General features: G+C 36.0%; 2 protein-coding genes across 2 annotated transcripts in view; both read left to right on the forward strand.

The window, feature by feature from the left end:
- LOC137170075 (GTPase IMAP family member 8-like) overlaps window positions 1-13,830 on the forward strand; it is a 33,035-nt gene that overhangs the window by 7,285 nt on the left and 11,920 nt on the right. The gene's annotated exons all lie outside the window — the stretch shown is intronic.
- The window catches only part of LOC137169991 (uncharacterized), a 157,992-nt gene continuing 152,696 nt past the window's right edge, over window positions 8,535-13,830 (forward strand). The window contains exon 1 of the mRNA XM_067573426.1: window positions 8,535-8,716. The gene's annotated coding sequence lies outside the window, so the exon portion shown is untranslated. The remainder of the gene's footprint in view (window positions 8,717-13,830) is intronic.

The following is a 13,830-nucleotide window of genomic DNA, read 5'->3' on the forward strand; positions in this document are numbered from 1 at the left end:
TTTTAGAGTAGCAATAAGTGTAAAATCAACACAATAGATCTATCTCTTCATAGTTTGTATTAGGCACAGATCTCCTATGACTTAAATGCTTTCCATCCACTTACAACAGGCACAGATCAAGCAAAGGCATTGAAGTCAAGGAATGCTGCCTCCTCTCTCTTATATTTGTTGCAGGTTCTAAGTATGTTATTGATACACAGACTGATGTTTGATGTGTGAACCTCTAAAACTAAAAATGTCATAAAATCATTAGGCTAGTTTATTCCTATTATAGTATTCCGAGTAATAGGCCTATGTCATACAATTCAGTATTAGTTTTAACTGAAAGCTTAAACAACTCCCACTCGCTTTCTTTTTGATCACTAACCTCCATCAGACCTGCTCCTTCAGACACGTCTGTCTGGGTCAAATTATTTTTTTTTTTCTTTTTCTTTATTTCTCATTCAGATTACAATCTAATTGACATTTGTATATTCATTACACCAATAAAAAAGTAATGAAATGGCAGCTTTGCTATTTACTGTAGCTGTAAAAATAAAAATAGAGTTACCGTAATTTTATTTTTCTCCCCATGTTTTCATGTATGAAAAGACCCAAAATGAACACTTTAAGTGGACTATTGATTACTATAAGTTAATTATTTAAACAGCATTTGTATAGGAATGATTCTGTCCTGAGCTTTTTGATCCATATAAGAGGTAGATCACTGCAACTGTGATCATATAAGTGGTTTCCACTGTATAATGTTAGTGTTATATAGCCTATCCTCTTGTCTTTTCTTCACTTAAACCTAAAGTTAGCTAATGTTAAGCAAGAAACAAACAAGTAACAACTTGATAACTCACTACATTGACCATCATTTGCCACAAGTTCATATTACAGCTTGGTATCTTCACTCTGTCACAACTTCAGTGGTTTCTGACCTCCGTTACAGTCTCTACTGTGGGCTCTGAGTGAGCAGCACAGCCAATGGAAACGCTGGATTAGAGCACCAGCAGCCTCTCCCGGGTCCTAGTGCCCAGCCATCTAGGTATATAGTGGATTTGGAGACACAGTGGCACAATTCGATTGACTTTAATGAAAAATGAATGAGATCAAACTACTGATGATTTAAACTATTAATGTACATTTATTTTGGGGGGGGGGCTAAAGAAGATTGAAATAGACCTAGCGACGCCCCTGATCACCAGACATATTTTATGGTATGCGCTTGTGTAACGGGGGACTTATTCTCGGACTATATTAACCTCACAGTTTATAATGACTCGTTAAGTCTCTTTACATTACTGATAACAGTGACAGACTACAGTCTCTGCATTGTGTTGTGATGATGATGATGGACTAACAACTGACAGTTAGTAGTTGACTCCAACAAAGACACACAGTCAGCAACCTTGACCAGGATCAAAGACTTTCTATATTACAAATTACATAAAAGACACTATTGATACAGATGAATCAGTACACATAGATAATCACTCTGAATGTCAATATAGTTATAATTAGTAATAAAGTCTATCTCAGATAAGCTATACATTAATATTTACAGGTTTCCATTTAACAGTCACACACTCACCTGGGGGATACAAGCCCAGTCTGACTTGTTCCCCAGTGATGGGCTTTATAGCTGCATCATTACCTTGGATACTGTAGAGCCAGGAAATAAATATGAAATATAAGATAACAGCATGTAAATATGAAAATAACACAAATATGTACACCTTACAACTATTAAATAAAGGTAAAGTTAATGACAAAATTATATTCTATGTTACAAGATTTTGCTATTAGACATAGTGACCTTTTAAAGCACAAATTATGTATTTAATGTAATATGCAAGAAGCATATGTTACACTTAGAGAATTAAAACTGTGGAACTGAGGTGTGATTTTTTTTCCTTTTGGTCTAAAAAAATTACTGCCCTATCTTTTAACATATGATATTACACACGTGAAAGATCTGAAAACTTGAGTAAAAGCCCTCACTTTGGACTTTAATTGCTCCAAGAGTACAAATCACAACACAGAACATAACTTTGAATATTCAAAGTTTGCTGAATGTTTTAAAGTTTTAATGGGGTCAGTGGGCCAATGTACAAGTACAAGAGTGTCCGACTTCATATAAACTGCTGAAATATACTATAAATAAGAAAAGTAATAGCCTACATGGGCAAACAGGCTTCCAGCTGTAAGCGTGTGTGAGTAGTTAGGCGATGCAGAAGACAGAATGACAATAATAACTAGAGCATTTCACAATTTCTTGCCAAAAGCTGAAATTGATTGTGTTGCATCCTAAATGTAAAGGAAGAAGAGAGATTAATTTTGAGATTTAATAGAGAGAGGGACATAAGTAAAGGGAATGGAAAAGAACATTTTTTAAACTTTTATATAATCACCGTAATCACTCCAGCACACTCCAGTCTTCTTTGCAAAAGGGGTATTGTTACCAAGGTGCCAGCTACCAAGGAGCTCATTCAGAGCTGTGGAGGAAGGCATGTTGTTCTCAACATCAAGGACAAGCAGCAGATCTCTGAGATGTTGGATACTGTGGAGAAGATGAGAGATGAAGGATCCAGATGCTTCACAAAGGACATGTTCACCAAGGCTCTGATTGAGAAGCTTGTAGAGCAGGAGAACACTAACACAAGACTTAAGGCTGAACTGCAGAATGTGACACAGAGAAGTGATGATGAAAATCAGAGCAGAGAGAGTCTCAGGATGGTGCTGATTGGGAAGACTGGCAGTGGGAAGAGTGCGACTGGAAACACAATTTTAGGCAAAAATAATTTAAAACCAAAAATTAGCCCAAAGCCAGCGACCAAGTCTTGCGAGCAGGCAACAGGAGAGATAGATGGCCGGCCAGTTGTTGTGGTCAAAACCCCCGACTTGTTTGATACGACTCTCTCTGATGATGAAGTTCAACAGGAGCTTCTAAAAGGCATCAGCATGGTGGCTCCTGGACCTCATGTGTTCTTGTTGGTGCTGCAGATCGGGAGCTTTACACAAGAAGAAAAAGACTCTGTGGAGCTGATCAAGAGGGTTTTTGGTGAAAGGTCCGGAGATTTCATCATCATCATCTTCACCAGAGGAGAAGAACTGAATGATCAGTCATTTGAGAGTTACATTGAAGACTGTGATGACTTTGTCAAACAACTAATAAATGAGTGTGGAGGCAGATACCAGGTGTTCAACAACAAAGATCAGACAAACCGCACACAGGTCAGAGAGCTGCTGACCAAGATTGAGAACATGGTGAAGAAAAATGGCAGCAGCTGCTACAAAACTGAGATGTTAGAAATGGCAAAGGAACAGATACGGGAACAGAGGATCAACAAAAGAAAACATGACGAAATGCAACAGATAGAAAAAAAACTAGAAGCAAAAATATCTGAAATGGCACAGAGAGCTAAACATGGGGAACAAAGTAATCTAAAATTGGAAAAACAAATAAAAAAACTGAGACAAGAACTGGAAGATATGAAGATAAAACATGATGAGAACAAAAACAAATGCAACATCCTGTGATTAGTGGGCAGAACCACTATAAATGAAAACGTGATGCTAGCAGCTGGCACCAAGGCCTAACCTCATTCCAAAGAATGAGATTCTTTAGCTTTATTTTACGTAACTTGAGAAGCTTCATTTTATATATTGTCTGGATTTAGAGTTTAAATATTTATGTGCTTAAATAGCAAATAGCACTTTTAAGAAAGAGTTAATTCCTCTGCTCTCTTTTTATCCTATAAAGTTACACCATCTCTCACTCTATTATCTAAAAAATCATAAATGTAGTAAATTTATATAGAGCTGCAATGATTAATCAGTGAATTGATTAGTTGCCAACTATTAAATTAATCACCAAGTATTTTGATAATCCTTTAAGTTTTTGGAGTTACACTTTAAGAAAAAAATGTCCAAATTCTCTAATTCCAGCTTCTTAAATGTGAATATTATCTTGGGCTTTGGGAGACAGTGATCAACATTTTTCACCATTTCCAGACATTTTGTAGAACAAACATCTAATCAATTAATCTAGAAAACAATCATCAGATTAATCGATAATGAAAATAATTGTTAGTTGCCCTAATCTCCTAAAATTACACCGGCTCCCACTCTACATTTTATCTGACTGATAAAAAATTTAGAAATCAAATTGATAAGAGGCCTGGCTCAGTCTCTTCCCATTGTCTGCTGCAGCATGGTGAGCTGTGCATATTAGCTTCCTTCTCCTGTTGACTGTGCATCAGATGCATTCTTAAACCTTTAAATCATCATCATCATCATCATCATCATCATCATCATCATCATCATCATCATCATCTGCCAGTCAGCTATTCATTGTAAACCTGTGGACAAGACAATAAACTGTTGAACAGCTCTCATCCCTGGTCCTAGTCCTCATACTTTAACTGGTGTGCCAATGCAAAGGCATTTACAATACCCAGCTACCACAAAAGTCAAGTTTTTTACAATTATTGTAAAAAATCATTAATCATTAATCATTATATTTTAATGCTATGGGGAGTTTGTGAAATTTGCAGCAAATGAACAATTATGTATTTTGTATATGTAAGACCCATTTTTTGTTAAACTTTTGTTTGCTAAAACTTCCACCACTTGGGGGAGTACTGCCACTTTCAATTACACGGAGGTTAATATAATTACTTGACACAGGTGTTGCTGACCTGGGAGAAGCAAACAGCTATTGACAGTGTGGTAATGGTTGTAAATGAATATTATGGTTTTTTTTGTCTGTATTATGGAAATAGACTTATCACAGAAAAAGTGGATGCACTATGTTTGTCTTACAGATTGTAAGTAATAAATCACATTTGTACTGGAAACAGTGGAAAGTTTGTCATCTTTGCATCAAAATAAATCAATCAGCAACTGTTGTGGCCTTTTTTGATAGGCAAAGGGGTCAGTATGTATATATATATATGAGATGGGATGGAAGCCACCAAATGTCAGACATGAATGTGAGATCATTCGAATTTGACACAGACTTGCAAATATGCCTGAACAACAGCTCACTAAAAAGAAATTTGGTTGGGACATTTTGCATAAACACCCCTCAAGTTGTCAGGTGAAGTTTTGATGATTCCCTTTATATTTTCCACAACAGATTACAGCGTAATATTCAGGATGCCCAGTGCAAACTGTTACTAATGTACAAAGAAAGATGGTGTGTTGATGTTTGGTTCAAACTTACATTATGGACATATTGTCTGATGAATAACAGCGTGGAGCCTTATGTGAAGCAGAATTTATCCAAAAGTCAGAGATCTCCGATCGAGGTGAGACTGAAGACGAAGTCCATTTTGTTTTATTGCTCATTGTTTGATGATTTAAGGGCTACACTGTTTAGTAAAATGTCTTTAATTTCTGATGACTTTTTCTGGATGAATGACTGTAAGAAACAAGCCGTGTTTCAGGAAGGAAATCTTTTGTGTGGCTGATTTTATGTGTAAATCACAGAACAGAAGACAAAGTTCTCTGTTTGTAATGTCAGTTTGTTCTTGTCTATGTTTGACAGTGTTTCACCACTACAACTATATTTTGGTGTCTTGTGAGTTCATTTGGGCTGAGCTCCTGCGTGTACATGACACTAACTGACTCACTAACTCACTCCATCACTCACTTAGCCAACAGGCAGCTTAGCAGGCAGAACGAGTCATCCATTAATCATAGAGGTGGGTGGTTTGATTCCCAGGTCCTGTTTATAAATGTCCTTGAGCAATACGCTGAACTAATCAGCACCCTGCATGGTTTCTCACTGCAATCAGTGTGTAAGTGACAAGCAAAGTGAAAAGTGCGTTTGATTAAAAGCGCAATTAAAAAAAAAAAAAAAAAACTAGACTATTTACCAGTTCATTAAGAGTGGAAATCATTCACCTGAACAAGGTGTTTCCTCAGTTTGTTTTATGGAGCTCCCTGTCAGAGGTGTTGTCAGGTTGGTACTTCTGACGTTAATTGTCTTTCAGTCTGTGTTGTATCTACTGTGAACACATATATTTAACTGTTTGGCTCATGTGACCTTTGATATCTTCCTGAGAACTCTTAATGGCTTTTCCCTTTTTACACCTGTGATTTAGTCACTAGACACAAGTCCTGTTTCCATATTTTGCTTTTGTCCACCTTTGTAAGTCAGAATTATGAAGGCGGCCACAAAATCAGGTCAAGTGCAAGTTTATCAGAATGTGTTTTAATGGAGGTCAACTTTTTTTTATTTTATTTTTTGTGTGCAAATGTTTAGAAATCAACACAAAGTCAGATAGCTACTGTCTGAACTGCATTAGTCTCAGACACTGTTAAAGAATATGATGTGACAGAGGGAAAAGTCTCATCTATCATGAGGACACATGTTGGTCCAATCACAGGAAAACTATCAACCAAGACCCCTGCAGGTCCTCACCAACACTGACTGAAAGACACAGAACAAAACTACAAACTGCAGCGTCCAAAATGACCCCTGAGGTGAATCAGCAGCTCTGGCAGCGTCACACATTAATAACATTATGAACTTCACAAAGCTTGTAGCTGCTGTCGTCTTGTGGCTTGTGTTCTTGTTATTTTGTCCACCTGCTGTATAATCAGTGGATGGTTTAATATAGGTGGGATCCTCTATGATCCACTGAACCTGTCTTGTGTGTTTTACGCTGTTGTGTCCAGCAGGTGGAGCTCTCCTTTTGATAGTCATGAAGACATGACTGGTCATCTGTTTTTATTGGTTTATATTTATATTCTATTTATGTGTTCTCTCTGCAGTGCTGTTGTGTTTTTTAGATTTTATCCACATTTTTATTTATTTTCCCCTTGACCCCCAAACTGTCTGTGTTTTTATTTGAATGTCATTCTCAGTCTCTGTAAAGCACTTTGGTCAACATTTGTTTTTTTTTTTAAATGTGCTCTATAAATAAATTGACTTGACTTGACTTTTTCATGGACCATTAACATTTAGGCCTGAGGACATTAAAGGACAGGTTCACGATTTTTAAGTGTGTCTTAAACTAACAGTTAGGTGTCCATATGAACAGTGAAAGAGGTTTTCCTCCTGTTCATACTGGTAAGAGATCCCCTTCAAATGTGCTTTCAATGGAAGTGATGAAATTACTATTTCAAACAGAGTATTTTTATGTGTCTTAAAATATGTCTGGCAGTAGACTTAAGTCAGTCTCTCAACGGTTCGTTCAACTAGAGACTGAGGACAATCTCCCAGCTTTTGTTGGTAGAACCACTACCTTAACTTTAAACCAAGTCTTCACCCTAAAATTAATGATTTATGTTATGAGGACTTACTTTTTGTCCCCAAAAGAGAGGTGAGTCCCCACAGTGTGATTGTGTAAACAGATTTATGTCCCCACAAGATGAGGAATACCTGTTACACACACATACATACACACACACGCGCATGTTCACAACTAGCCCAGGGCAGCGGTTCCCAACCTGGCGGTCAGGACTCCCACAAAGGGTCAATGGATTAATCTAAGGGGTCGCAAGAGGATAGGACAAAATTAAAACATATTTGTGGCACACAAAATTGTTTTTTTGCAAGCTTTCTTTAAATTGTCACTTTATTTATTCTAAATCACTGCATTTTATCTCTTTAAGTGTCTAAAAGTTATTGAAATAAAATAAAATAAATCCTCTTTGATGACAGTGCAATGTGTGATGAGGGTCCCAGGTAGACTTTGTTGTATTTTATGGGGTCACAAGCCAAAAAGGTTTGGAACCACTGGCCTAATGGACTAAGATGTCAGCATGAACTGCATGAACTGCCACTCAGCACATTAAACATATTATGCTTGTTGCTGTTTGATGTTTTTATTTTGTCCACATTTCTGTTCATGGTTGTCATTTAAATAATTTTACAGTTGTGATATTTTTAAAGATGGTTTGTGGTCAGACTGACTTCAGTTTAATATCTCATATTGATTGTTCACCTGTCTGGTTGTGTGTTGGAAGAAAGAACATTACAGTACAGTGAGTGGTGGGTATGATGTGTGTGTCTGTATATATTTGCTACTAATATGTTTTAAATACGTTATTAAACATAGTTTCTAGTATATATGTTAAATAATAATAAGTAATTGAAGGCATCAGGTGGAGACATAGTGAACTGATCATTTCATTGCATTGATAACTTGTTTATTTCTGCATAATGACAATAAAACCTTTGGATCCTTTGAATTACATCGTTTTGACTTTAATGAGACAATTTCTGTCTGTGTTGAAATTATAAGCAAGAAGTGAAATATTTCATCATTTAAGAGACTAAAGAGGAAACTGAAAATACAACAAAGCATTTATAGATTCTCCTCTGATAGACAGTTAATGAGAAATAAAGAAGAAAACACTGCACAACATTAAAATCCTCAGTCTGTCAACAAGATTTAATGGGAATCTGTTTATCTGTACATATGTTCTGATAAAGGCCATCATGAGATATTCAGCAAATATTACATTTAAACAAAACATATGAATATCATTTAAACAGCAAATAATCACAGAAAACCTACTACAACCATTTTTTTCTTTTTCTTTCTGCTTTTTTGTTTTTAGAAAGGAGTCTGAACGTGTTGAGATATCTGCAGGAAGTCTTAAACTGAGTTTCACTTTCGATTCTTGACTCATGTCGCAGCAAGAATTTCACCGAGGAGAGAAAAGCAGAAAAGACACAAACTGACATCAGTGACCGAAAATTCAACATCATCAGGTGAGTTTATGTTCAGATCATTTTACTGTTGTATTAATTTATCACATTTAATCACTAACTGAGCCGTAAAGTTTTCTGTTCATTAACTTTAAACTGACGGACAGACGAGCTTTAAAAAGACTGACGATTTTGTTGTTGCTTGAACTGCAGTCAAAGGATGGTTTCAGTTAGTGTTCAATCTGAAAAATCATCTCAAGTCGTTTCTGTGCAACAAAGTTGAAGGTTTCATTAGTTTTATTTCATATCGATATTCATTAATGTCGGCGGTAATTCCGCCATTTCGGATTTCAGAGAAAAACACAGAATCAGGAAGTTAAAAAAACTCTCATTAAAGTTACATTTACGTACATTTAGATTGATCACTTTTAAATGAAACACAAGTCTTTCTCGAGTTCAGCTTCATCAGTTAAAACATGTTTTATATTAAACCCTTTATTTTAGGAACACGCACACACACACACACACACACACACACACACACACACACACACACACACACACACACACACACACATGCACAGGTTTGTCTTTCTATAGTTGTCAGGACACTCATTGACATAATTTATTCTCTGATCTCTAACCAACTTTAACCAGAACAACTAAATGTTCAAACCTAAACTGAAACTAAACCCAACTCTAATCTTAACTAAAACTGAGTTTTAACCCTTTGAACCTTTTGGTCTTTGTCCTTTGAAGTAGTGACCAACAAAATGTCCTCACAAAGACAGAAAGACACACATACACACACAGTAAAATATTTGGTGACTAAAGAACTTTTTAATGAGCTTTATTTCTTGTTCTCTCCCCTCCAGCTGAATCAGTCTCTGATGTTTCCAGCAGAGTAGATTATGGCGACTGAAGGATCTGGTGAGTTCAGTCAGACTTTATTAGTCCCAGTGATGGAAAGTAACCGAGTACATTTACTCAAGAACTGTACTTAAGTACAGTTTTGAGGTGTTTGTACTTTACTTTATACTTCCACTCCACTACATTTCAGAGGGAAATATTGTACTTTCTACTCCACTACATTTATTTGACAGCTTTAGTTACTTTTCAGACGAAGATTTGACACAATGGATAATATAACAAGCTTGTAAAATACAACACATTGTTAAAGATGAAACCAGTGGTTTCCAACCTTTTTGGCTTTTGACGTCTTACAAAAAGCAGTGTGTAGTCGGGGTCACATTTCACATGTCTATGAGTTGTTAACAGCTCCACCAAATAGTGATTTTTCCCTCTAAACTTCTCACATGCTTTCATTTCAAGAAATGTTCAAATGATCCAATATTTCAGCAAAAATCAAAGATTAGAGAAAAAGTCCAAAAACTGAAAACAGATTTGTGTATCAGAACTTTGTTTTTTCTTCTTTCCTCTCCCATTAATCATCTCACCACCCCTCAGATTTATCTGCTGACCCTTTGGAGGGGCCCGACCCCTAGGTTGGGAACCACTGGACTAAACTAGCTAACTGTATATAAAGTAGTGTAAACTAGCTCCACCTCCAGCAGCTACAACAGTAACATGCTGCTCTAACACTGATGCTTCACTATTAATAATCTAATGATGTCATATATAATAATATATCAGTCAGAGGGACCAAACCACTACTTTTACTGCAATACTTTAACTACATCAAGCTCATAATACTTATGTACTTTTACTGCAATACTTTAACTACATCAAGCTCATAATACTTATGTACTTTTACTGCAATACTTTAACTACATCGAGCTCATAATACTTATGTACTTTTACTGCAATACTTGAACTACATCAAGCTCATAATACTTATGTACTTTTACTGTAATACTTTTCTATATATCATACTCCTAAAAATAGATGTTAAGAGACTGCTGCAATCCTTACTTGCAGGCCTCCCCACATGTACATTCAAACCTCTGCTGGTGATCTATAACTTGTAAATTTCAGACACATAAAGACTGGTGTCATTGTCATAAAATAACATGCCAGTAACTGAGACAACCACAAAAAGAGAACTGGCTCCAGGTTGTTGAATCTGTCCTGGAGAATGATTATTTTTAAAAGAATGAGAATCATTTTGTTCTTTTGTGTTTGAAGGGTTTTAAAAGCAGACCACTGGTCTTCAGCTGAGCTTCTTCTGGTGTTTCCAGCACAGTGACAGGATGGCAGCTGCAGCAGCATCTGGTGAGTATAGTCAGATTTACAGCAGAAATATGCAAAAACTCTATCAAGTTGTTCAGAGTTACTATGTATGATACTAAATTGAAAATACGTAGTTGGGCAGGCTAAAAGTTCATCCTCATATCTCAGTTGTAAGGCCGAATCTTTACCACTAGGTGGCGACACAGCGTTACACATTTACTAGAAGGATTAATTCGCACATATTAGATAAGTGTATACACAGACAGCCAGCACAACAGACAAGCCTTTCACCACAGAGCATGAAGTGCAGTGCACCTGCTGCTTTTAATATTTTTTCATGTGAGAAAGTGTGCGTCGTCATATGTGGTACGTTTACCACATATGACGACGCAGGACTTGGGTTCCAGCTCTTTGGTGATTTACCGCTGGCTCTAATGTCTCTGCAGCATTTTGATGTAGGAGTGTTAATACTTTATTAATGAATTACCTCGTCATTAGGGCACCACCTCCTTTTTGGTTAGGATTTGTTAGTGCTAGGAGGGAGCACTAACCCTTGTTCAATTTAATTAATGATTCAGTCTCATAATCGTAAGTTCTTGTCCCAAACAGTGACCTCTGTTTACTGCAGCTCAAAGAAACAACCAAACACTTTTTAAATTAAATGAAGACATTTATTAATAGTTAAACGTCTTGAGGGTACATGATAAAGCATAGATGATATACAGAAAATAATAAATAAAAAGAAATTAAAATAAATAAATAAATAAGGCCTAAGAATGATAATAAAAATAATAAAGAAAATTATTCAGCAAGAGTAGCTCAAAGTGCGTGACTCGAGGCTTTACATATTGCACCAGGGAATGCTAAGGGGCTAATGCTAAAGCTAATTCAATTTCTCTAAATAAATTCTTTAACTTTAACGTTATTTGACATCAACCTTTGATCACAAAGCCATGTTATGCCTTACTGTTGAGGTGTCATGTCGTGGTAGAGGTGTCATCTTGGCAGGTCCAGCGTTGTTTGACGCAGCATCACCAGCGGTGTTGCTGTGAGAGAGCCCGTATCAGCTGTGGGCTGTGGCGCATCTCCGTAGATGCAGAAGCGTTGAATGCCGGTAAAGTATCAAGCCGTTTCAGGCTGTTCTGAAAGAGTCTTTAGGCCGGCTTCACTTCTGGTTTTCAGTATTGCAGAGAGCATTTTCTTCTTCTTCTTCTTCTGGAGCTTACGTTCAGGCTTTACTTGGCTTGTAATAACTTGAGTTAAGTGTTGATAAAGTTTAGTCTGACTACGCTCAAATCTTCAGCATCGTCTACTTCAAAATAAAATACTGTACATATTTACTTCAAAATTAAATCACTATACATGGAAATACAAGACTTAAGGTTAATAATAAAACAGAAACAAATTAACTTGTTACAATAAAAGACTAAATACGGATATATTTGGTTGAAAAATAAAAGTGACGTCTTAAGAGTTTTCTTGAGTTCTTGAGGAATTTTGGGAAATCTAATTCTGAGTTTTAACATGCAAAAACTCACACTTCAAGTCACTGTTGCCTATTATTTCACATTAAAGCTGTAAACGCATTCTTTTCATAATGTCCAAGCATTCATGATATTTCTGATTAATAACAGTCCTGTCAGCTTGTATCATATTTGTAAAACCATTCAAGAAACAGTTAAACAGTTTACATGATTCATGATAAGTCAATTCTTCTAATAACGAACATTAACCTTCATATTTACACTTCATGATGTCTAAACATACAACAGTCTGAAATAAAGTTTAAAACTATAGTGAAAGGAAATAAAGTTAGGCAACACTTATGTGATAAGATTATTTTCAGAAACATATAAATCTAAGTTGCTAAACTCTTACTTCATAATATAATTTATTATTTAGCAATAAAAGAAAATTTTAAACTCAGATCCTTCAAATATTATCTTTACATTCCTATTATTTTAGAAACTTTATTCTTTCAACACAACTACTTGTCTAATTTAACTACTAGAATATGATTGTCTATGAGATTAATAGATCACAAGTTAAACACTTTAAATACTAATACATGGTTATCAAACATTCATTAACTCTTCACATAGGGGAATTTAGCTCTTGTCAATAGAAGGCAGTATTGTTACCTGTAGTATAAAAGGTTAATAAAATGTAAGTAGTTGAGTAATTATATGAAAGTTATACCATTCTTCTTGTATTTACATGACAAATAACATGACATAAGTTGCATAATAATCAGACTTTTAATTCACATGAATTTCAGGTTTGCCTCAGATTTGCAGGGAGTCCTCAGGAATGTGGGTTAGTTTATGGCGTTGTTGATAAGAGTCTGTCTTCCCTCTAAGGTGGGAGTTGTTTTCCTCTGATCCAAGTGGCCTTTAGGGTCAGTTCATGCTTTTAGTTCGTGTCATAATTCAACTTATCGAAATGGTTTATTAGGAGCTTTCTGAGTCTGTTGAGCATCACTGATCAAACTCCCACTTAGGGTTACAAAGGTCAGTTCTGCAGGCCGAGGGTCTGCTCTTACGAACTTAGGAATCCAGGGAGTCTGTCTCTTATTTTCCTTAAGAATCAAAGATTAGTTAACACAATCAAAGAACAAGCGGTTGTCCTCCTACATTGATATATGATATAATTCCTTTTGGAAGATAAATGTAGGTCTCACTGATGAAATCAGCACTTGTAACTGCCAGTTCAGTTTGTCTGAATGTAAAGTGAACATTGCGTTTCAGCAACATTTTGCTACATTGTTATGTAGCAAAATAAATTAGAACGGAATCTAATATAGACTGATGTGTTCTTTTTAATACATTTATATTTATTGAAATGTGGTGATATCTATAGCTACATATAGAGCCAGCAGTGCCGGAATGAGTTTTCAAGTGGGGAGACATCCAGCTTTAGACGTAATGACGAAATAGTCATGATCAAGCCGACACTATTTCAGCGACAACTCTAATGTAGCCTGTCTC

This window comes from Thunnus thynnus, chromosome 2, assembly GCF_963924715.1.
Source record: "Thunnus thynnus chromosome 2, fThuThy2.1, whole genome shotgun sequence".
Classification (NCBI taxonomy): domain Eukaryota; kingdom Metazoa; phylum Chordata; class Actinopteri; order Scombriformes; family Scombridae; genus Thunnus; species Thunnus thynnus.